At 39.5% G+C, this 25,612-nt stretch overlaps 1 long non-coding RNA gene across 1 annotated transcript; it reads left to right on the forward strand.

Annotated features, from left to right (window-relative positions):
• Positions 1-4,020: 4,020 nt before the first annotated feature.
• Positions 4,021-25,167, forward strand: LOC149828088 (uncharacterized). The gene is made up of 3 exons (XR_016434716.1): positions 4,021-4,120; positions 24,819-24,916; positions 25,046-25,167. It is a non-coding gene; the product is annotated as an uncharacterized LOC149828088 (long non-coding RNA).
• Positions 25,168-25,612: the final 445 nt, after the last annotated feature.

Below are 25,612 nucleotides of genomic sequence, written 5' to 3' on the forward strand. Positions count from 1 at the left end.
GGAGACCATCATTGCTTTATGTAAGGCTGAGTGGTTGTGTTTTCAGCCCACAGTTTCACCTTGCAGGGGAAGCAACCTAATTAAGTAACCTAGTTCTCGATGAGGGTTCTTTCAACATCATAAAAAAAAATGACAATAACAAATGATGAGTTTGCCCGAGATCATGCAGTGGTTAGGGCGGTGCTTGGTAAGATGGTGAAACCCTTATTAATTACCCTTAGAATCATGCTGGTGGGTAGGTGTCTTTTGCATCCTAGGGCTCTTGTGGGGGAAGAGGGGAGTTTCCCTTAATCCTCACCATTAAAAAAAGGAAAAGGAAAAACTTGTAACAAATGACATTACTAAGTAATTTGCTTCTTAATTCATTAGTGCTTGCTCTCCCTTTAATACATCCTTTCTAATTTCCTTGTTTCAAAATTCAAATCCGACATGCTTTATCTCTTAGAAATGGATATGAGTTTCTTTAAAGGATATTATGGATAAGGCTCGACAAAGATGAATTCGCTTGGTTTAAAGAAGGGATTAGTATGGCCAACTGTTACTGGTAACATCATATCTCGATCTCACCAACCGACATCCTCTCGGTCAGTGGGCTGAATCCTTTGCAGACGACTTAAATATGTGATGGTGTAATGTAAGTGGCAGAGTAACCTTGCTATCATGATCTACTGAGATTCAGCATCTTGTCATTCATCCTTATAAAACCAATGGAGGCTCCCCTTGTTTGGTAGCAACGGTTAGCACAGTGACAAATATCGCGAGATTTATGAAAATCTCACGATAATATTGTGATAAATTGCCTGAAAGTTTAAAACAATAATTTCTCGCGAGATTTTCAAAATATCGTGAGATTTATGAAAAAAACATAAATACCGTGATTTAAATGTGATATTTACGTTTTAAACAACTATTTATCATAAAAAAATCATGTATTTTTATTTTTAAATAATTTTTATCAATATTTTTTTATAAAAATAAATTTTATATTTTTTAATTTATTTTTTTATTGCCAAGATTTTGCTGAAAAAAATGTGAGATTTATGATTTTTTTTCAATTTCTCACGAGTTTTTGAAAAACGAGAAATTGCTGATAAAAACGTTTGTCACTATGGCGGTTAGTACACATCTCCTTGTGTTGGGAAGTTTCAAGTTCAAATCCCATGATATCATTGCATAGCTGGTAGGGGTCTGCCTAACCCCAGCTTGCCTTAAAAAAAAAACACACATCATATCAGGATCTAGGTTTGGACATCAATAGCGGACAGCCTTGGTCCTATTTGCTAAAAATCTAGACCCAAAATACCCCATCATCTAATGGTACATAGGCCTAAGCTGGGTTTAGATACGTGACCTTATTAATCCAATTTTGTCCAGGTATGGACCCCAACCATGGGTAGAGTAACATTAAGGGTTCATTTGACTGCATCCATTCTCAAACCCTAAGTATTGTATATGAGGAGGTCCTTCGTTTTCAACAATGAGGATCTTTGGTCCGTTCCTCCCATGTTGGGCATGAGCAGGGATATCAATGGATCGGGGCGGGGGCAGGGGACAAGGTCTCTAACCCCACCCCGTCTCAAAATCCTGCCGTCCATCTTTGCACGGGTTTTGATTTTAACTTCCATCCCCGCCTCCATCCTTGCATGGGTCTTGATTTTAACTTCCATTCCCGCCTTCATCCCCGTTTCACGTCCTCCATCCCTGGTCCAAACGGGGCGGGGCCTTGTTTTCCCTCGGTCCACTGCCATCCCTAAAGAAGGATCAGAGTGGGGCGGGGTGGAGATTGGAGACAGGGACGGGGCAGAGCGGGGAAAAGCGTAAGTCCATCCCCACACGGGTTTTGATTTTAACCTCCATCCCCCGCCTCCATCCCAGTTTCATGTCCTCCATCCCCAGTCCAAACAGGGTGAGGCAGGCTGGGCCCTGTTGCCCCCCCCCCCCCCCCCCCCCCCCCTCTGTCTACCCTAAGCATGAGAACCTTGTATTTTGCTTTATATTGTATTATCTTAGAATTGTGCATTTAGCTTTGTGAGTACTTGAGATAAATTGTTTGAAAACCATGAATTTAAGTCTTATGCCCACTCAGCTCACTCATCTGGTAGGGCGGCTTGTCATGGGATATCACAAGTTTGAAACCCATGAGGAGCATCTCTTAACGTAAAGTGGAAGCTAAGTATACTTATCCATAGTCTTGGGGACCTCTATGGTTTTACCAACAGGAGGTCAGCTAATATGTAGTCAGTGAAGGATGGTTTTCCCTTGGACTAGCAAAAAAAAAAAAAAGTCCCATTCCACATCAGAAGCTGCTCATGCCATGTCAGATCCTCGGATCTATGATCTAAGACTCTCAAAGGCACTTTCAATGAATTGGATTTTGACCCACATAAAAACTTATTGGAATTGGAACCATATGTGTCATGCATGAATGCTATTTGGCTTTTTTGCTTTTGATATTGAAGATAAGGACCTAACAAATACAAATTAGATTATTTTACATCCAAATCAATGAGTCTGGCTCGTGAAGCCCGTCCAGAATAGGAGAGATGAGGCTTGATGATGGAGAGGATGATCAAAAGCAACCCTAACCCTAAACAAATAGGACCCATTCATCTTTTTCCCTCTCAATCAAAGTATCTGAAAATATGGTGATTTTGATATTGAAGATAAGGACAAAACAATCTTTGTTTAGGGAATGATGAAGATTGCCCTTGTAGCAGGCCATCTTTGGGGGAGGTCACCGACACCCAAGCTCTTACGGAATCTCCCAGTGAAAGGCACCCACACAAGCGGTGAAAATCGAACCTGGGAAGAAGTAATGATAACTGTTACAGGTGGAGATGCAAATGGGTCGGATCTAGTAATATGGTTTTGTGATTTTTATCTGTACCAATTATACAATCTTTCATTGGGTTTTGAAGTTGCAACGTCCTAACTAGGGGTGTCAATGGGTCGTGTTTTGACCCTAACTCAACCCGTATCAAACCCTATAGGGTCAGGGTTTGGTGATAAATAAGAAGACCCTATTAGAATCCGGGTCGGAGCCTGGGTCTGGTATAAAATTTCACAAACCACACCCGACTCTATGTATTAATCGGACCCTTCAGGTTTGACCTGGATTCTAATCGGGTCTTCTTATTTATCACCAAACCCCTAGGCCCAACCCAAGTTTCCATTAAGATCCACAAATTTTCAATGTAAAAATAATAAAAAATATTATTTTATCATGTATGATTGGGTCTGGTTAATGTAGTCCTTATAAGATTTGGGTATGATTTTTCTTATGATAGATCCGATTAAGCCTGAGTCCAAACCCGGTATCATCATCTCAAGTCTGGTTTGAGTCTGATTACACCTAAGTTCAAACCAAACCAAACCCGTTGACACCCCAAATCAAATTGACGTACACTAATCCTCCCCAACAAGTCTAGTTTTTTTTTGACGACGACGAATTTCGGCGAAGCGAGGAAAACCTCGAGTGGGCCCCACGCGTTTGCATCCCTAGTTACGGGCATTCAAGTAAATTAAAAAATTAAAAAGCCCAAATTGGTATAAACAAGCACTATATGGCGGCGATCAGCTGGCAGAGAGAGAGAGAGAGAGAGAGAGAGAATGCACCGTTGGAGTTAACCATGGTTAGGATCTCGGGTTACCGTCAGAGCCAAGAGAGAGAAACACAAAAAGTGGGGTGCAGTGTTAGATATAGAGAGAGAAACTAGAGAGAGAGAGAGAGAGAGAGAGAGAGAGAGACGCAAATCGCAGAAGGAAGGAAGGAAGGAGGAAGAGAGGAAGGGGCGGTGTTCTTCCTCACCATTGCGAATCGGAACCATACGCCATGACTGATTCGATCGGCTCGGTGTCGCTAGACATCGAGACGATACCTCTTGGTGGCAAGGTAGTTTTCTACAGAGAGATAGAGACTCATTTTGATTCTTTTGTTTTTTCTTCAATTTTTGTCGAGTGAAAATGTGTGAGAGACGATACATCTTGTTGGGGTTTTTGTGGGTGTTTCTTGGTGGGCAGGAATGCTTCGTGCGGACGCGTCTTGGTTCGATTTCCGTGTTTGTCTGTGGAGACCAGGAGAAGCCCGCCCTCATCACCTACCCTGACGTAGCTCTCAATTGTGAGCCCTCTCTCTGTCTCTCTTGAATTTGTGATTTGTGTTGATTCTAATATGAGTGTAGTTTTTTTTTTTTCTTTTCCATGTGGGCATGATTGAAACGGTCTTTTATAGCTGTTTATTAATGATGGTAGTCATTCTGTTTTTGATGGTTGGTGGGTAAGGATTGTGGTGTTTTTGTTTGTCTAATGTGCTGAAGGTTTAGTGAGAGAAAATGGCTTTTAGTGTATGTTGGATTGGATGAAAACCTGTTACACGAGTGGACATTTGCAGATTGCTTTACTGTTCACTTCTCTGATGAGACATGGAAATGTAACATTTGTTTGTTAATCAGTGGTCTCATTCGTTGGATATCTATCATTTATGTCATGGTTGGACGTGATTTGCTGCTAGAAAATGAATATTCATGTTGATGTAATGTTCAGGATCCGCCCCTGCCACGGATCCGCCCCACGATCATTCCCGCAATTGCCGCCCAGCTCCAGGACCCACCCTAGAAATCCCGGCCAGCCTGGGATCCTTCGAGGATTGGGACTCTGGCGAGACTCTCCCTAGGAATCCCATTTAGCACAGGACTTTATGCTTTCTTTTCCCTTTCTGTCCTTACATAGATTTTTTATAAACAGGTGTTTTTTGCTTTAGTTAATTTTGAATGAATTTCTGAGAGATTTCTCCCAAGTTAGATCATAGTGTTCTTTGTGTGATTGTTCCTTGAGAGAAAGACTCACGTGACCATCCATCCCACAGCCGTCCAGTCGAGATTGACAAATCTCCCTCCCTTCCAGCAGTGCCTTTGCTCCAGCAACATTCACCTCTTGATCCGCGCCCAGCAAGGAGAGACGCTGCTGCCTCTCTTTGCCGTCGAACCCCCTGCCTGGGATTCGGTCCCTCCTGCACATCCCTGCGTTACATGTCAGCGCCGAACACTAATGCGCATCTCCCCCTTGCTCTTGCCGTGTCTGCCTGCCTAGGACACGGCCTTGCACGACTGGATGCTGCATCCTTGGCCTAGCCACACACTGCAGCTCGCCCAGGCCTCCGCGTGCTGTGCCTGTTTCAGCTGTGTGCCAGTCCCCTGCCGCATGCCTTGCCTGTGCCTTTCCTCGCTCCGCATGCCCGAATCTGGTAGGATCGACCCCTCTGGGAATCATATCCTATCAATTGGTATGAGAGCATCTTCTTCCTGGCAAGCAACGCCGACCGACATCCTACACGGTCAACAAGGCCCCACGCCCTTCCCTGTCCGTTCATGTATATTCTCACACGTCTACTGAAATTCTGAGCTATATCATATTTGTTGCATTGGATTTTTTACCATACGTAGGATTAGGTGATCCATATTGAATAGGATTCGATTTAGTCCTTGTGTCCCATATTATTTTTTAGGTTTCCAAAGAGCCTGATGACCGTCCTGGTGGCCTTGTAGTTGTGAGGCTGATTTTTTCATAGTTGGCAAACCCGACGAGTTGACTCAAGAATCACCCGAGTCAACCCGGATCAGACCCCAACTGGGTCACCGATTCAGAACCACCGATCAGCATGCCACTTATGTGTCTTTTGTCATGCATTTCGAGGTTTTAATGCATAATGCTTATAAAAGGATATTTTTTTTTATAAATAATCATCTATTTTTAAATCATAGTATTAACAATTATGTATAGTTAGAATACTTATATAGCTTAGTCATTGATGTCATGTACTAAATTTAGTGATTACACAGTTTGGAGTTTGATTTTTTCCATGTCTTAACATTAAAAAATTCATGTCCTAACTCGTTCGAGTTATCGAGTCAACCCGCTGACTCGCGAGTCAAGGGTTGGGCTATCCAGTCTGAGTCACGAGTTTGCCAACTATGATTTTTTCTTAGCCTGCACCAAGCCTCATATGTATCTTGGTACAACCTAGGCCTTTTTGGAGGGTCTGACCAACCTAGGTGTTCGACGTTGTCCCAAGGCGTGTTTGTCTTGTGTATGGGAGCCCCACACCTACTCGATCATTGCGCACGCGGCGCTAGCGTACCATACCATACTCTTTTTTGTACCGCAGCGAGGGCCCAAACCCTTCTTGTTTTTGTAAGTATGACTAGGGCACAAGAGACACTCGACAAACTCCATGATGATTTCAAGGTGAAGTCTGCATGATTAGATGCGAGATTAGCCGAGTTTCAACTCAACATGGGTACTTTGAGTATGCATGTGAAAGCGCTCAATGGCAAGTTAGATGAGCGTTACCAACGTCTACTCATGACCATGGATACCATGCAAGGCCGGATCGGTCATCAAGACCGTAATGGGGAAACTAGTGGGAGTAGCCAAACATCGAGGTCTTCCAATGGCCCCTACCAAACTCGCCTGCCATGACTGGAGTTTCCCAAGTTCGCTGGATTCAATCTGACGAGTTGGGTGTTCTGGGCCGAGCAATATTTTTAGATTGCTCGAACACTGGAGAAAGACTGGGTGGCCTTTGCCTTTATTTACCTGGAAGAGGATGCCATCCGGTGGTTTCACTTGTTAGGGACGTAGTTGGGCACACTTACGTGGGAGGCGTTCTCAAGGGCTCTCGTGAACCAGTTCGGTCCATCTGCCTACATCAACTATCATGTGGCGCTGTCCAAGATTCATCAACAAGGCAATATTATTGATTATTAGGAAAAGTTCAATAGGTTTAACAACCTCGTCATGTGATGGTCTTAGGAGTCTTTGATCAGGACTTTCATTGCGGGTCTAAAATCAGACCTGCAAATCGAGGTCCAGGCCGCGAGACTTATCTCCCTGATGCAGAGTTTCGAATTGGCATGCGTGGTCGAGGAGAAACTCTTTCGGATGAACTCGCGCTGGACTCAACTAGGTGGGATGTCCTGTAATGAGATATGCGAAAATACAAAGAGTGCTATAAGCACTCACAATGTCCTACAATGGACAAACAATAGCGAAGTCCACAAAGGGACAATACATACACAACAAAAAAAATAAAAGTCTCTTTATTGAAAAGAGAGAGAGCTCTCAAGAATGATCAAATACAAAGGGGTTCACCCCTATTTATACAAAAGGAATAGGAGAGGAAGGGAGGCCATATGGCTTCAAAAGGAGAGCCAAAAGGGGGCTCCCATGGAGTCGTTGGGGGCCCCAATGACTCTATGGTGGGGCCCCTTAAATGGCTTAAAAAAATAAAAAAGGAAAAAACTAAAATAAATACAGAAAAATAAAAAAAAGAAAAACAAGTACCCCTATCAGGTACTTGTGAAAAGACCATAATACCCCTATTGGGTATTATGGTGTATTTAAATAAATACATATATATATGTATAGATACATGTATTTTAACACCCCCCCCCTTAAACTTTATGGGGAGATGACCGAAAGTTTACCAAGGAGAAACAAAAAGCGAGGAGCAGGAAGTGCTTTAGTAAAAAAGTCTGCGAGCTGATATTCGGATGTGACGTATGGCAGTGTAACTGTCCCACGGAGATACTCATCACGAACTTAGTGGCAGTCCATCTCTATATGTTTGGTCCGCTCATGGAATGTGTGATTGCTGGCAATGTAGATGACACTTTTGTTGTCACAGCAAAGCTTCAAAGCACCGGAAATTTCAACTCCCATATCTTGAAGAAGATTTCGAAGCCACACAAGTTCCATTGTAGTAGTTGCTATAGCCCTGTATTCAACCTTGGTAGATGATAAGGAGACTTTTTGCTGTTTCTTGCATCTCTAAGCAATTAGCGAATCTTTTAAAAAGACACAGAAAACAGTCATTGAGATTTTATCATTTGGGTTTCCTCCCCAGTCAGCATCAGTATAGGCAAGCAAATTTAATGAAAAGGGTGAGGATAAAAATAGCCTTTTAGTTATAGTGTTTTTATATAACGAATAATCCGAAGCACAACACTCATATGCACAGTTGTAGGACCATGCTGGAATTGGCTGGTAGAGTGAACAACGTGAGCGATGTCTGACCTGGTGATGGTCAGATAGGTGAGAGATCCAATGAGTTATCTGTAGGGTGTAGGATCATCCAAAAGAACCCCATCCTCCAACCGTAGTTTAGCGTTGATAACCTCTGGAGTCTCCACCTTTTTGTCATCAGAAATTTCAGATTTGAAACATATATCTGCAGCACGCTTCATCTGTGATAATATACACCCTCGAGGAGAGTATGCAACTTCAATGCCAAGAAAATATTTGTGAAAACCCAAATCAGACATATAAAAGTTATCTTTTAACATATTTTTAACATCAATAATACCACTTTCATTATTGCCTGTGATGATCATATCATCAACATAAAGTAAAAGAATAACAATACTATTACCTGCACTTTTAACAAAGAGAGCAATGTTAGTATAACAAAAACAAAATCCCAACTTAATCATGATCGCACTAAATCTATCATACCAAGCTTTAGGGGCTTGTTTGAAACCATATAAAGCTTTTAATAATTTAAGAGTTTGACCTTTTTCAAGCTTAATTCCCGGAGGAGGGTCTATATCTATGTCACACGGACTCGGCTAAGGAGGTGCCGCACTCGAGTCGACACGCCCTGACACGGGTGCGGACTCGGACTCGGTCAACGCCGAGTCGGACTCGGTCAACGAGTCGAGGCCGAGTCCGTCCACATTTTGGACTCGGTCAACTTTGACCGAGTCCAAAAATGTCCATTTTGATTTTTAAATTACATTTTGGATCCGGGTCGGGTTCGGTCCGGACCCGACCTAGATCCAAATTTCTTTTGCAGTCGAACCCTAAAAGGGGTTTATCGACAAGGGGAGGGGCTTACCCTCTCGATTTTGCCTCTCTCCCTCAGCCCCTGCAGCTTTCTCCTACACCCACGCCGGCGATCCAGACTCCGGCGACGGTACGCACAGGAAGCCACCGTCTCCCCCTCCGTCAACACTCAACAGGCATGTCAATCGACCCTCCTGCACCCTCAGTTAGCAGCCTCCCCTGCTCGCAGCCTCCCTCCTTGCACCCTCTGTTCGCAGAAGAGGGGCTCGGCCCCTCTCTGTGCCTCCTATTCACAAAGGAGGGGCTTGGCCCCTCCTTGTTTCACTTATGTCAGGCAGACCCCTCCCCTCGTACCCTCTGCTCGCAGAAGAGGGGCTCACCCCCCCTCCCTGCACCCTCTGCTCGCAGAAGAGGGGCTCGACCCCTCCTCCCTGTGCCTCCGATTCATAGAGGAGGGGCTCAACCCCTCCTCGTTTCCCTTTTATCACAGGGGTAAGAAGTAGGAGTGGGGGAATGAGGGGGCTCGACTGATAGTCTGATCCTTGCCCCGCTGAACAACAGGGGAAACGAGGAGGGGCCGAGCCCCTCCTCATTTTCCTTTTGTTCGGCGGGGGTAAGGAGTGGGAGAAGGAGGGGGCTCGACTGATAGGCCGAGCCTTGCCATGCCGGACAGAAGGGAAACGAGGAGGGGCCGAGCCCCTCCTCGTTACCCCTGCTGCCTTTGGCTTTTTGGCAAGGGCGAAGCCCCTGGCACGGATAAGGTTCAGCAGGGGCTTGCCCTGCCCCTCCTTTTTACGTTAGATAGGGGGTAGGCCGCCTATCTCGAACCTGGTTTGAACCTGATTTGCACAGGGGGAACGAACCTGGAGCTCCTATTACTATTATTTTGAAGTGTTTATTAACTTTATTTTATTTACTTATTTTCTTTTCACTTTTCAGATATAATGGCGAGTTCTAGTGGTAGTGTCAATACATTTGGTTCAAGTTCTAACCCTGAATTAGAAGTTTCTCAACCACTTTGGAGGCTTGTGACAAAAGGGGTAAAAGCTAGTAGTGGTGGTGGTGGTGGGAATGTGCAGTTTCATTGTAATCTATGTAAGACTGTTTTCACAGGTTCTTATACGCGTGTGAAAGCACATCTTTTGCATATTCGTGGTCAAGGAATTAGGGCATGTTCTGGGGTTGATAAAGACATGTTAAACAATTAAAAAAAGAACAAGAGGAAGTTGAAAAGAAGAAAATTGCAGAGATGAGAAGCGATTCGATTAATTTATCTTTTCCTACTGCTAGTGATATACAAGAAGAGCTTTTAAAGAAAAGAAAGATGGAAAACAATAAAACAATACAAGCGTCATTCAAAAACATAGCAAGAGCAGAAATTGATAAAAAGATTGGTCGATTCTTTTACTCAAGCTCAATTCCTTTTAATGTAGCTAGAAGTCCATACTAGAAAGATATGATTACATCTTTGGCTAATTGCAATTTGAGTGGTTATGTGCCTCCTAGTTCAGAAAAACTAAGAACAATCATTTTTGTAGAGGAAAAAAATAGAATTTTGAAGACTTGTTAGAGACCCAAAATTTGCATGGAAACGACATGGAGTGTCGATTGTTTCTGATGGGTGGACTGATATACAAAGGCGACCACTGATAAACTTCATTACTTACTCACTTAATGGGTCAATCTTTTTGAAGACTGTTAATGCATTTGGAGAGTATAAAGATGCTGAGTATTTAAAGAGATTATTTGTCGAAGTGATAAAAGAAGTGGGTGAAGAAAGTGTGGTGCAAATCATTACTGACAATGCTCTAGTTTGCAGTCGTGCAGGAATGAATTTGGCAAGTGAAGATACATTTTCACATATTTTTTGGACTTCTTGTGCAACACACAATTTAAATTTGGCACATAAGAGTATATGCAATCCATCAAAAGATGATCCACATGCACATGAAATGTGCTTATTGTTACGACACTAAAGTCGTACATAATACTTCAAGTACAAGGTTTTGATGATGAGCAAGTGAAATCAACTGCATTTCAGCTAAGACAATGAAGAAATTGAAGAATTCGATGAAGAATCTTTGAAGACTAGTGTGCAAATGTTAAATTCATTAAAAGTCGTAGATTCTTGTAAGAGCCTTACTTAGAGTGCATATTTAGGTTGCATTTTACCTAAAAAGTCTTTAGAATTTTTTTTCTAAAAGAACCCTTCATGAAAATCTTTTTAAAAAACTCTTTTCTTAAATTTTCATGTTTATTAGTCGACCAATAGATTCACCAGTCGACTAATCCTTTCGCGTCATATTTTCTAAAAAGTCATTTTTGTCAAATTTGTCGACCGAAGGTTTTATCAGTCGACTGGACAGAATGTCTGTTTTCTGGAATATTTAGCAGCAGCCGACTAATGACTTTATCAGTCGACTGGACAGAACATGTGTTTTTTGAAAATTTAGCAGCAGTCGACTAATGCTTTTATCAGTCGACCGGACAGAATGTATGTTTTTCAGAAGATTTTAGCAGCAGTCGACTGAAAGGTTTGTCAGTCTACTGATGATATTATCAGTCGACTAATTTTATCTCTAGTTGACTAAGTTTCAAATCTTCAGATTTTCAAACGGCTCGATAAACAGATCAGTCGACCGACGATAACTGTCAGTCTACTAATAACTAACTATTAGTCGACTAACTACTGTTCCAGTCGACTAATTTTGTCGTTTTTCCTGAAACTTCAAAAAGGCGTGTCTTTTCATTTTTCAAACGTTTTGATCGTTCAAAATGGATTGTTTTGACACCCTTTCATACCCTCAACGTATGAAAACTTTCAACTATAAATATGAGTGCATTTTACACTAAAAAAAACTTAAATTCAATCAATTTGAATCAATTACTCTTTGCTTTTCACTCATATTCATTTTCTCACTCACGTGATATTTTTCACTTCAGTTTTTCACTCAAATTCCTTTGAGAGATAGTGAATTCGTGAGTAGAGTATTTCAACAACCTCAAAAGCCAAGTGCATCTCATTTGCATTCAAAAGAAGGGCTCATAGGTTGTATTATAAGTTGTTACTTATTTTCTGTAAAAGGAAGGACTCCTTGGTTTAAAGGTGTTGTTTGCTTTCAGTAGGTGTGTTACTGGAAGTGAGACCGGATTTGGTCTGTATGATCTTGTAGTTACACAAGGTTGATAGTGGAAATCTCAAGCGGGTTTTTGCTTGGGGACTGGATGTAGGTCGGGAAAGACCGAACCAGGATAAATTATGTGTTCTTTGTGTGTTTGCTTTTCAAATTGCAAAATCCGTCAATATTCCGCAGACAATTTTTAAAAGAACTATTCACCCCCCCTCTAGTGCTCGTTGCCTCGATCCTACTGCACTTTCACTTATGAATTGAAGAAATAGAGCATGATGTTCGAAATATTAGAAATTTTGTTGTAAACCATCATCATGCCCTTTCTATATTTAATAAGCATTCTAATCTCAAGTTACTGAAAGTTGTTGAAACTCGTTTTGCTTATCTCATTGTTATGATAAAAAGAACTAAGCAACTCAAGAATACATTGATGATTTTGGTGGCTAATCAAGATTGAGATTTTTATCGTACTGAAGATGATGTCAAGGCTCAAGCTACCAAAAAATGCATCTGTGATGATTTTTGGTGGGATAAAATTTACATATTTTGTTGAATTTACAGAGCCTATTTGAGAAATGTTGAGAGAAGTTGACAGAGATGTACCCATGCTTCATAGAATTTATGAAATGTGGGACAATATGATTGAAAAAGTTCAAAGTATCATTTCTAAACATGAGAAGAAAGATATTGCACTTGATGATTCTGAATTTTACAATCATGTACATTCATTTTTAGTGAGAAGATGGGATAAAAGCAATACACCTTTGCATTGCATGACACACTCTCTCAATCCAAAATACTATGCAAAAAAATGGTTGACAACAGGTGTTGGTCGTGTTTCTCCAAATGAAGATCCTGAGATATCAAGAAATAAAGTGATATATTTAGGAAGACTTTTTAATGATCCTCACATGTTTAAGGTTGTAAATAGTGAGTTTGACAAGTTTTCTACAGAGAGATTTGATTCTTTAGCCGCACTTGTGGCAAGGGATGAGGAAGATCCTCTTAATTGATGGACCACATATGGATCAGAGACCAAATCTGCAACGTCTTGCAATGAAGTTGTTATCCCAACCTGCTACATCATCTTGTTGTGAAAGAAATTGGAGTACATATGCTCAAATTCACAACATTAAAAGAAACAAACTCACTAGTAAAAGAGCAGAGGATTTGGTTTATGTTCACTCAAATCTACGATTAATTTCTCGCCGCACCAAAGAAGAGTATTGGTACTTTTTTTTCTTTGTATTCAAAGTTTTAAGTTAGATACTAATATAGTCATTTTTTGATGCAGTTGTGGACCATCCAAGAATTGAGATGTAAATCCAGAAGATTTTGACTTGGAGGGAGAACATAATTTACATACTCTCAACATGAACTACCTCGATCCTGTTCTTCCCTCTAATTCAGACGCTGAGACAAATTTATGATAAGTTTTGTTGTTTATCACACTCACAAGCTTCTTTATGTGTTATATTTTGGTAAGTTTGTGTTGTTAAGAATTGCTTTTTTGTTTTTGCTTTAAAATTTACAATCTTTATGTGTTAATTTATTGTTATATATATAATTATATATATTTAAAATATATATATTTATATATAGCCGAGTCCCAGTGTCCAAATTTTTTGGAATTGCGCCGCACCCGTGTGGCACCCGCACCCGCACCCATGTGACATAGGTCTATATATACTTCTTCATTTAGTTGACCATTAAGAAAGGCATTTTTAACATCTAGTTGAAATATAAGCCATTTCTTAAATGATGCCACAACAATTAGAGTTCAAACACTAGTCGTTCGAGCAACAGGAGCAAATGTCTTCTCATAATCAATGTCGTATTCTTGTGAGTATCTCTTAGCTACTAATCTTGTTTATATCGTTCTAAGGAACCATCCCTTTTTGTCTTTACTTTGTAAACCCAACGGCAACCAATGGCTTTTTTATTTGGAGGAAGTTGAACCAATTCCCAAGTTTTAGCCTTCTTTAAGGCATCTAATTCTACCCTCATTGCTTCAATCCAATGTGATATATTTTTTGCTTAATTATAATGAGAAAACTCATAATATGAATATAAGGCTATTAAACAAGCTCTATAATTTGGTGAGAGAGATTCATGTGAAACAAACCTATTAGGTGGAATAGATTCTCTAGAGGGGAGTGCCTAAGGGAAGTTTCTTCTAGAGGTTCATTAAGCCGCAAGAAATTTTTTAAAGCATTAATAGGTTTCTCTTGCTCACGCTGGGTGTAAACATGTAGATTGTCACTATAAGTTAGTGATATTTCAATATTATGTGTGTCTTTACTATTATGTGTGTTTTCTAATATTTCTGAATGACTTAAAGATTCATCATTTGTATCTTCTAAAAGATCATTTAAAAACATATATTCAATTTCATTTTGTTTGTCTAAGATTTCAAATTCGTTCTCATCTTCTAAGAATGTCACATCTTTCGAGACATATAACTTATTGTTTTTATAATCAAAACATCTATAACCCTTTTGATTTTCACCATATCCCCAAAACACATATTCAATTGCTTTTGGTGATAGTTTATCTCTTTTATGTAAAAGAACAAAGCATTTATATCAAAAAATACGAAGACAATTGTAATCGGGTAAAATTTGAAAAAGTTTTTCATAAGGAGAGATATTATTTAATTTTGAGGACGACATTCGATTGATTAAGTAGGTGGAGGTTAACACGGCTTCGGCCAAAAAATTTTTAAGAATATTTTTAGAGATAAGTAATGATCTAGTGGTTTCTAGGATATGCCTATGTTTTCTTTCTGCTAGACCGTTTTGTTGTGGAGTTCTTGGACATGATCTTTAATGACAAATGCCATATTGTTTTAAATATGTTTGAAATTCATTTGATAAGTATTCTCCTCTGGAGTCAGATCTAAGAATGGATATGTGACTTTGAAATTGATTTTTAATTTTTACACAAAATTCTTTAAAAAAGGTAAAAACTTTCGATTTAAGGTTAAGAAAATAAATCCGTACATATCTAATATAATCATCAATAAAGGTTACATAATATGAATAACCACCTTTAGATAGAACCGGAGATGGTCCCCATACATCGGAATGCACCAATTCAAAAGGTCTAGTTGAAATAAAGGTTTTTGTATGAAATGGAGTAGACTTCATCTTTTCAAAAATACAATCTTTGCAATGGATATCTTTTTCTTTGCAAAACTTGTTTAAAAAAAAAAAAAGATACATTTTAGAATAACTTGGATGTCCAAGTCTTTTATGTCAAGTTTCAACACTTTTATCTTAGATATAAGTACAAAAAGATTTCGTAGAGAGTATCAAGTGATCCATGTAGTAAAGATCTCCCTTTTTATGACATTGCTCAATCCGCTTCCTTGACTGAAGATCCTGCACAAAACACCCTTGAGATGAGAAAGATATTTCACATCCATGGTCGGCAATTTGGGAAACGAAAAAAAGGTTGAGATTTAGTTTAAGAACTATTCTTTCTTTTGGAATAAAAAAGTTTTGAAGATTTTTAGGATCTAGAGTTCTAATGCCATTTATTTTGAGAAAGGTTCCATCGGCCGTAGAAACACAAGATGTTTTTGAATTGGTACATACGTTGTTTAAAGCATTTTCATGGAGTCATGTGAAAAGATGTTTCAGAATCTAAAATCCAAGAATACGTACCGGGAGGAGATGAAACGGCAATGGCGGCACCGGAGGTGGAGAAAGTAGCATTTAGGATTTGTTGGAGAGCCAAGGATATTTGACCAAGAGTGTCTTTGAGATCCCCGTTTTTGCATTCATCTTCTTTAGTAGAGGATTCCTCAACGGAAGCCACCTTAGGCTTGAAGGTTCCATTTAATTTTGGGCATGCGGGTTTGATATGTCTCGACTCATAACAATGATGACATATAATCATCTTCCTTCCACCATTCCCTTGTTTTTTAAAATGAAGTGGCTTGTAGGTTTTAACATGATTGTCGGGTTTAGATATGACAAGAATATCATCCACGCTTTTATTCATGCCATGCCGAGTCTCTTCTTGAGTAATTTCGGCAATGACATCCTCTAATGGAGGAAGAGTGGATCTATGAAGGAGTGAGGATCTCACTTGTTCAAATTCGGGACGAAGCCCAAATAAAAATTAAAACAATCTATCTTGTTCCATTTATTTTTGTCTAAGCTTAACATCCTCCATAGCCACCCATTTAGGCTCTAAAAGAGCCAATTCATCCTACAAAGGGTTTAGAGCACTATAGTAATCTTGGATGCTCATATCCCTTTGTTTTGTAGTTCTACCTTTCTCTTGCAAGAAATAGGCTCTTGCAAGATCTTTTTGAGTATACATACCCTTTATAAAAAATCAAGCTTTATTGGCTCGGCAAAATTTTGCAATATTTGCACGTACCTTAAGTTCAACATTATTCATAAACCATGCTAGGATTTTTGCATGGTTGCTTTCCCAATCTTCCACTTGCCGTTGATGGTCTTCTATTGCTTTGAGGTATCTCCCTCAAGAGCTTTTTCTTGACCTCCTTCCATCTTTGTGAGCTTAAGTTGAGGTTCCAGAACGATCCCCATTACATAACCCCACAGCTTCTTCCCTTTGAGATTATTTTCCATTGCGGATGCCCACATCATGTAATTTTTTCCATTGAGCTTGAATGATAGGTCGATCTTGGTCTCCATTGCTTCAATAAGAGAATGTTGTAAAAGTGGAGAGAGAGATAAGATTTCACCTTGGAAGAATCGGATGGCTCTGATACCATGTAATGAGATATGCGGAAATACAAAGAGTGCTATAAGCACTTACAATGTCCTACTATGAACAAACAATAGCCAAGTCCACAAAGGGACAATAAATACAAAAAAAATAAAATAAAAGTCTCTTTATTGAAAAGAGATAGAGCTCTCAAGAATGATCAAATACAAAGGGGTTCACCCCTATTTATACAAAAGGAATAGGAGAGGAAGGAAGGCCACATGGCCTCAAAAGGAGAGCCAAAAGGGGGCTCCCATGGAGTCGTTGCCCCCCCCCCCAACGATCACAACTCTATGGTGGGGCCCCTTAAATGGCTTAAAAAAATAAAAAATAAAAAAATAAAAAAATAAAAAAATAAAAAAGGAAAAAACTAAAATAAATACAGAAAAAGAAAAAAGAAAAACAAGTACCCCTATCAGATACTTGTGAAAAGACCATAATACCCCTATCGGGTATTATGATGTATTTATATATATATATATATATATGTATAGATACATGTATTTTAACACGTCCACCCAAAGATACATGACCCAAGGGAATTCATCCTCTGGCAAGACCAAGTTTCTCCCACACAGGAGATTGTGCTTCTCGGGTCTTCAAAAAGGGCCCTTGATCACCCAGCACAGTCGGCACGTACGTCGGAAGCGCGCCCTGGAGTTTAAGTTAAGCGACCCTCCTGTGAAGCGATGACAGAGCACTGGAAGAAAGGCCTCTGCTATAACTGCGATGAGGTTTGGGAACCAGACCACAAGTGCAAGGTTCTGAACATGTACTTGTACGATAGCGAGGCTGAGGAAGAGATCAGTGACACCAAATTGTCAGATTCTGCAGAGGATGTTTCAGAGATATCGTATCATGTATTAGCCAACATGGAAGTGCCCAGACAATGAGGGTATCGATTTGAATCGGCCTGTTGGTGATTTCAGTGTTGATTGATACCGAATTGACACACAATTTCGTGTGTGCTTAGACGGCTACACGAGCCAAGTGCACGACTACCCCTTAATAGCCCTTCGAGGTAGTAGTCGGGAACACTAGCAAACTCAGATGTATCGCTCTATGTCCTGAAATCCATCTGGAGATCCAGGGAACTATCCTGACCACAGATATGTACATAATGCCGATTAAGGGTACAAACGTGGTTTTAGGAATGCAGTGACTCCAATCCTTGGGTTCTATCTAGTGGAACTTCATGGACAAAATTATGGAGTTTGATTACGGAGGCCATCAGGTATCGATTTGAGCCCCTTCATGGACACTTGCTTCTCTGACGGAGCCTAAACAACTCACCAAGGTGATCTGGGAGGGTGTGTCGCATATGTTTGTGATAATGACAATGGGTGGGATGCCCACAACCCCAATTGAGACACAAAACGATTTGGAGTTCTTGCTCCAAGAGTCTGAGACAGTGTTCGATGAGCCCAAGGGCCTATCGCCCTCTTCGACACATGACCATGCGATCCCGATAGAGTTGAGGGCCAAACCAGCTAATGTTAGACCCTACAAATATACACACACGTAGAAGTTGAAGATTGAGCGTCTAGTGAAGGAGATGATCTCGACATATGGGGAAACCCTGCGCCTAGTGTTTGACTCTGGAGATGATAAAGATCAGTTGTGACAATAGTTTTCAGAGAGCTCTTGCCTTGGGGTCAAGGTGAATTTGAGAGGGTGGATTGTTACGGGCCCTCACCAGGATCCGCCCCTACTATGGATCCACCCCACGATCCGTCCTGTAATTGCTTCCCAACTCCAGGACCCATCTTCGAAATCTTGCCCAGCTTGGGATCCTTCCAGAATTGGGACTCTGGCCAACCTGGCATCTTTCCAGGATTTGGACTATGGTGGGACGCCCCCTAGGAATCCCATTTAGCATAGGACTTTATGCTTTCTTTTCCCTTTCTGTCCTTACGTAGACTCTATAAATATGTGTCCTTGCTTTAGTTAATTTTCAAGGAATTTATGTGAGATTTCTCCCAAGTTCGTTCCTGGTGTTCTGTGTGTTTTTGTGCCTTGAGGGAAAGACTCTCCTCCCTCACGTGACCATCCATCCTCCACAGCCGGCTAGTCAGGATTGACTAATCTCCCTTCCAGCTGCGCCTTCGGTCCAACCGCATTTGCCTCGTGATCCACGTCCAACAAGGAGAGGCACTGTTGCCTTTCTTTGCTGGTTTCCTGTTGGTCGAACCCTCTGCCTGGGATTTGACCCCTCCTGCACCTCCCTGTGTTACCGTGTCAGCGCCCTGCCCATCTTCTTGCCCTTGTTGAAAGAAATCACCACAGTTAGTATTCAGTTGAAAGAGAGAGAGAGAGAGATGCTAAAAAATGGCAGCCACTAAAGAGATGGCTAGCCCTAATGCTTTATTATGTAACATATATTACAAAGGATTTAAAATACAACCAAATAACAGAAATGCCATTACATAAAGAAAACACTCTAAGAATAATAAGATGCACGGATCTGGATCTGATCCAGATCCAATGATGTCAAAACACATTTTATCACCCTCCCTCAAGTTGTGCACAGTCATGGACCATGGACAACTTGTTCTTTAAGAACCAAAATTGATGCTTTGTTAGGCCTTTGGTGAACAAATCTGCAACTTGGCTTTCTGTACGAATGTGATGAGACTCAATCTCTTTGTCTTCAATCTTCTGTCTGATAAAATGTTGATCTATCTCAATATGCTTTGTACGACACACTCTGATTATCATACATCAAAAATGATTGTGAGATTCCTTCTCCAAGATCTGCAAGAAGATGTCTGACCCATGTAGCTTCAGCTGTCCTAACTGCCATAGACCTATATTCAACTTCATTATTGGACCTGGCAATGACTCTTTGTTTCCTGTTACTCCATGACACCAAATTTTTTTCATTAAATATATAATATCTAGAAACAGATCGCCTTTCATCCGGATCCCCAACCCAATCTGCATCAGTATAAGTGATGATCTCATGTTCCTTATTGTCAATCCAATTTCTTTGATAAAGAAGACCATCACCAATAGTTCATTTCAAAAATCTTAAAATTCTTTTCACAGCTTCAACATGACCTGTTCTTGGTTCATGGATGAATTGAGAAACTTGATTAACAGAATATATGATGTTTGACTTGGTAAAAGTGAGATACTGAAGCATTCCAACGATACTCCGATATTTGGTCGGATCATCATATAAGTCTCCATCATTAGAACTTAGTTTTTGATGGAGAATACAAGGTGTTTTCAGGGGTTTACAACTCAAAAGATCAAGAGTATATTTATGTTGAGTAAGAGTTAAAACATCATCTCTTCTATCCACCTCAACCTTGCGAAAATACCTTAAGTCACCAAGATCTTTCATCTTGAAATTTTGCATCAATAGTTTTTTTACAATCTGTATAGACTGTTAGAATTGTCTATAAGAATTATGTCATCAACATAGATAAGTAAAAGAGTAGTGACATCTTTATCCTTGAAAATGAAGAGAGCATTTGCGAAAACCATAGTTTTGAAATTTGAGAGAAAAACTCTCAAACCAAGAACAAGAGCATTGCTTTAATCTATAAAGAGCTCTTTTCAGCTTACAAACATAATCCTTGGATTCTCTTTCAGTAGTATATCTAGGAGGTTGCTCCATGAAAACTTCCTCTTTCAAATCTCCATGTAAAAAGACATTTTTAACATCAAGCTGACTTAACTGCCAACCCTAATCAACAACCAGAGATATAACAACCCGTATTGTTCCCATCTTAACAATGAGACTGAAAGTTTCATCATAGTCTTGTCCATATTCTTGTGTGAAACTGCATGCCACAAGTATTGCTTTATATCTTTCAATACATCCATCAGGTTTATACTTAATCTTATAAACCTATTTGCATCCAACAACATTTTTCTTTTCAGGTCTAAGAACAATTTTTCAAGTTTAACATTCATGAAGAGCTTTCATTTCCTCATTCATAGCCTCTATCCATTTACACGATTTAATAACTTGATGAAAGTTAACATGTTCATCATGCTTCTCTACTTGAGACATGAATAACTGAAAATCCATAGAAAAATTATCATAGTAGACCCATCTTTAAATAGGATAATGTACCCTTTTCGATCTTCTCAAAGAAGGTGGACTCATACCCTGCTCAACATTGTCCGTGACATTATCTCTTGCCCTTCTGACATAAACTTGACCAGAAAATCTCTGGAATTCTCCAGGCACTTCATTTTCAGAAGGATGTGAAGGTTTGAGACATTGTTCATTTGAATTCAATTCTTCATAGAATGGCAAACAAGATATCTTTTCACTCTCAAACAGTTAAGCACTTAACAAGGGATCATAAACTTCAACATTTTGAGATGAGTTATGTTCTCGGACTAATGACATGCTCTCAAAATTCTGTTCATTAAAGACAACATTTCTGGAAATCTTGATACGCTTGGTCATCGGATCATAACATCTGTATCCCTTATAATTATCTGCACATCCAACAAACTTGCACTTCACAGTTTTATTCTAAAATTTATTCCTCAGAGATTTGTTAATATAAATATAACAAACACAACCAAAGGTGTGCAAGTTGTTATAAACAGGATGCTTTCCAAGAAGGGTAAAATATGGGGACTTGTCTTCTAAAATTCCCATGGGAAGACGGTTAATCACATATACAACAGTATGAAAGGCTTCTGTCCAAAAATTAATAGGAATGATACTATCATGAAGTATACTCATGGCACTTTCAACGATATATCAATGTTTTCTTTCGGCCACTCCATTCTGTTGAGGAGTGTGTAGACAAGACACATGCCTACTTATCCCATTATTTTGAAGAAAATCAACAGTCATTTGAAGAATATTCACCTCCACCGTCACATTAGAAATGCACAACATTGGAAGAGAAACGATTCTTAACAAGGGTACAAAAGTCTTGAAACAATCTAAAAACTTCGGACTTATGTTTCATGAAATATATCCAGGTGAAACGAGAATAACTGTCAATGAATAAAACATAATATTGACTTCCAGATGAAGAACATACAGGAGCTGGCCCCCATACATCAGAATACACAATTTCAAAAGCTTTTGAGGCTTTTTCATTAACCAAATTAAAAGGAAGAACATGACTCTTACATAACTGACAGCGTGAATATTTTTTAACATCTAAGACAAAATGTAAATAGGACTTTGCAATCAAATTTTCTGACACAAGTTTTTTAATGAAACCATGGCTACAATGACCCAACCGACTGTGCCACAAATTTGGCTTATTACATTAAAAAAGACTAAAAACATCTTTATGACAAGACTTGAGACTTTGAGATGTCAACTTCAAAAAGAGGACTTCAAGGTAGAAGAAGAATGAGAAGTTGGATCCTCCTTGAAGATGTACATGTTTTTTCGTCGCTCCTCTTCAGCGAATGTCTCTTTCGTTTGAAGATCCTTAACATACACAGAGGGAGTAAATTCAACAGAAGAATTTGTATCATCAATAAGTTTAGATACAAAAACAATATTCTTTTTAATATTAGGAGCTAAAAGAACATTGGACAGATTAAGAGAGGTACTAGGCAAAGGAATTTGTGCACTTCCAACATGAGAAATGTGATGATGTGTTCCATCTCCCGTGACTATTCTACCACTTCTGAAATAAGAGGATAAATTCGAGAGCTTATCAACATTTCTTGTTACATTAGTGGCTGCTCTAGAATCCACGTACCATTCACCTTGTTCATTTTGCTTAATACTCATCTAAGATAAAGCCGACAACAAAAGTTGTTGCATATCTCCAGAAGATCTCTGTCCATCAGCTTCTCTTTTGTTTCCTAATTTATTATTCTTTCCTTTGTTTTGAGGGTTAAACCAACAGTCAGCTTTCACATGTCCTTTCTTATTACACTGAAAACATGTAGATACCCTTTTTTGATTCCCTGTATTGAAAAATCCTGGTGTAGTTAGAGTAGGAAGAATACCACGACCTCCTTGACCATAACGACGTCGACCTCTGCCACCTTGAAGACTATTACCTTCATGCCCAAAACTGTGAGATATATCTGATGCCAAGACATTATGAGAATCTGCATGTTCATTGCCTTCCGTCAAGTATTTTATGCTCATTTCATATTGAAGAAGTTTAGCTTGAAGATCCTCAAAGTTCAGAAGCACAACTAGAACTGATAAAGAAGTAGAGAGAACATGATAATATGGACCCAGTCCATTTAGAGTTTGCTGCACTTTTTCCTTGTCAGAGACATCACTTCCAACAATAGCAAGTTGATCTGTAACTGATTTCACCTTGTTTAAAAATTTCATGACTGTCATAGAACCCTTTTTAAGAGTCTGAAACTCCCTTTTTAAAAATAAAAGTCTTGCCTCTGAAATCTGAGAATAGGTTTGCGCAAGCGTATTCCATAATTGGCTAGCAGTACAATCATCTGGAATTGAAATCAATACTTTTTGAGATAGGGTGGAAGTAATATATGCAACCAATGCCTGATCACACTTCATCCATGTTGTGAATTCAGGATTTGAAACATAAGTAATCAGAGCATCTCCTTTATCATCCTTTGATTCCTGTGGAATGAACTGTGGTGGAACTGGAATTGATCCATCCAGATGCCTAAATAGATCTTGGCTCCTTATGAAAGTAACAATATGTCTCTTCCAGGTCAGAAAATTTGAGTGATTAAGTCTTTTATAGACAAGCTGACTCAAAAAATTTGAAGAGAGGCCAGCATAGGAAGAGGAATCCATTTAAAATATATGAAAGGATAAAAGAGGAAAGCTAAAGAAAGAAGAGAATAGATTTCAGTTAAGAGAAAATATGCAGCAACACAACAAAAGGATTAGGTAAGATGCATAATATAATATAAAATTTAAAAGGGCGCGATTCCGGACTCAGTCTGATTCCTGCAACAGACCAGCAAAAATCAATATGCTGCTGCTAATACGCATATGCTGAACTAAAATATATGAAGCAATGGAGAGAAATATTGAAACCGAAAAGAAATATCAATAATAAAACAAGATTCTAGAAAAATGAAATCTGGAAAAGTAGCGAGAACAAAAGCTTTTCCCTCCCCTTTTTTTTAGATTAAGAATATTGGAACTAGAGTTTGGATTAGGATATTCGAAAGCAACCACCTCTATTTTGACATCAAATACACTTTTTTTTTTGAATTGACGCCAAATATAAAACCACAATATTGGATGAATAAAACAAGGAATAATCTGCTCTCAGTAAAGAAAGACTGACAATAAAGAAAAAGAGGAGAAAGAAGACAGATTAGAAGAGAAAGGAAGAAAACAATATTTGATCTAAAGGGGCATACCTTTTGGAACAAAACCGAAGTCCTGATCTGATACCATGAAAGAAATCACCACAGTTAGTATTCAGCTGAAGAGAGAGAGAGAGAGAGAGAGAGAGAGAGAGAGAGAGAGAGAGATGCTAAAAAACGGCATCCACTAAAGAGATGGCTAGCCCTAATGCTTGTTTATGTAACATATATTACAAAAGGTTTAAAATACAACCAAATAACAGAAATGCCATTACATAAAGAAAACACTCTAAGAATAATAAGATGCACAGATCTGGATCTGATCCAGATCCGATGACGTCAAAATACATTTGATCACTTGCCATGTCCGCCTGCCTAGGACATGGCCCTGCACACCTGGACGCTGCGTCCCTGGCCTAGCTGCACACTGCAGGTCGCCTAGGCCTCCCATGTGCTGTGCCCCTTTCAGCTGTGCGCCAGCTCCCTGCCGCATGCCCTTGCCTGTGCCTTTCCTCGTTACGCATGCCCAGATCTGGTAGGATCGACCCCTCTATGAATCAGATCCTATCATGTAATCTCATTTTATGTCACTCGGTGACTCAATTTAGATCTTGTTTTTGAACCACTCTACTGGGTGCTCTTTATCGATAATATACTGGATTAGTCCTTTCTATGGGGGAGGAATTTGTATTTCATTATACAATGTTTTCGGCAACAACTTGGATTACTCGGCCTTAATCTTTTTGTTGTGTTTTCTGAGTGATTGATCTTCTTCATTGTTTTCCTTAATTACTTACAAAATGTAATTGCTTGTTTAAGAATATCTATTCAAAATCTTGGCAGACATGTCTTGTTTCCAAGGCCTGTTCTTCTGTCCGGAGGCAGCCGCTTTGTTGCTCCACAATTTTTGCATCTACCACATTGATGCACCTGGGCACGAGGTCGGTATTGATGATACATTGATACTTGGATTTCTTCTATATTACTATTGTGTGCTTTTGAATTGAAGTAAAAGTTTGGGTTATGGCTGAAGTGCTTACACTCGTCACCTTTGCTTAAGAGTTTTGCAGTTGGGAGCTGCTTCTATGTCTTCTGATGTTCCTGTGCCTATTGTGGATGAGTTGGCTGATCAAGTGGCAGAAGTTCTGGACTTCTTCGGGTAATGTTGATTCTCTGGCATTTGAATCATAAACACTTTTTTTTAAATCTGTGTTGATTAGTATTGGTATGCAGCTAGTTAATTTGTTTTGCTCCTTTTTGCTACCAAAACATTGTCTAAAACGAATATCATGGGAGAGCACATCTTCAATAACTGAAGTTTTGGCACTATGCACTATTTGATGCGTAGTGTCAAGACTTTGCCTGAGAATGTTCAGAAAGGAAAATGATGATTAGCCAGCAAGTATGAGAGTACTAAATCAAGATGGTGAGGAAAGGGATTTAATTCTCTGAAATGTTGTTGTAATCTTGTGGTGGGTGTTGGGTCATGACATTTATATCTACACTGTATAATAACCAGAACATGAAATGTTGGCCATTCATAAGGCGTACGAGATGGTTTACTTGCTGATTGAACACGTCTTTTGGTTTTCATTCAACAGGAGCAAAATTTCTTTGATGTGTTTCTATCATGCAAA

The sequence above is a fragment of the Nuphar pumila genome, chromosome 10, assembly GCF_984573655.1.
Source record: "Nuphar pumila chromosome 10, dmNupPumi1.hap1.1, whole genome shotgun sequence".
Taxonomy (NCBI): domain Eukaryota; kingdom Viridiplantae; phylum Streptophyta; class Magnoliopsida; order Nymphaeales; family Nymphaeaceae; genus Nuphar; species Nuphar pumila.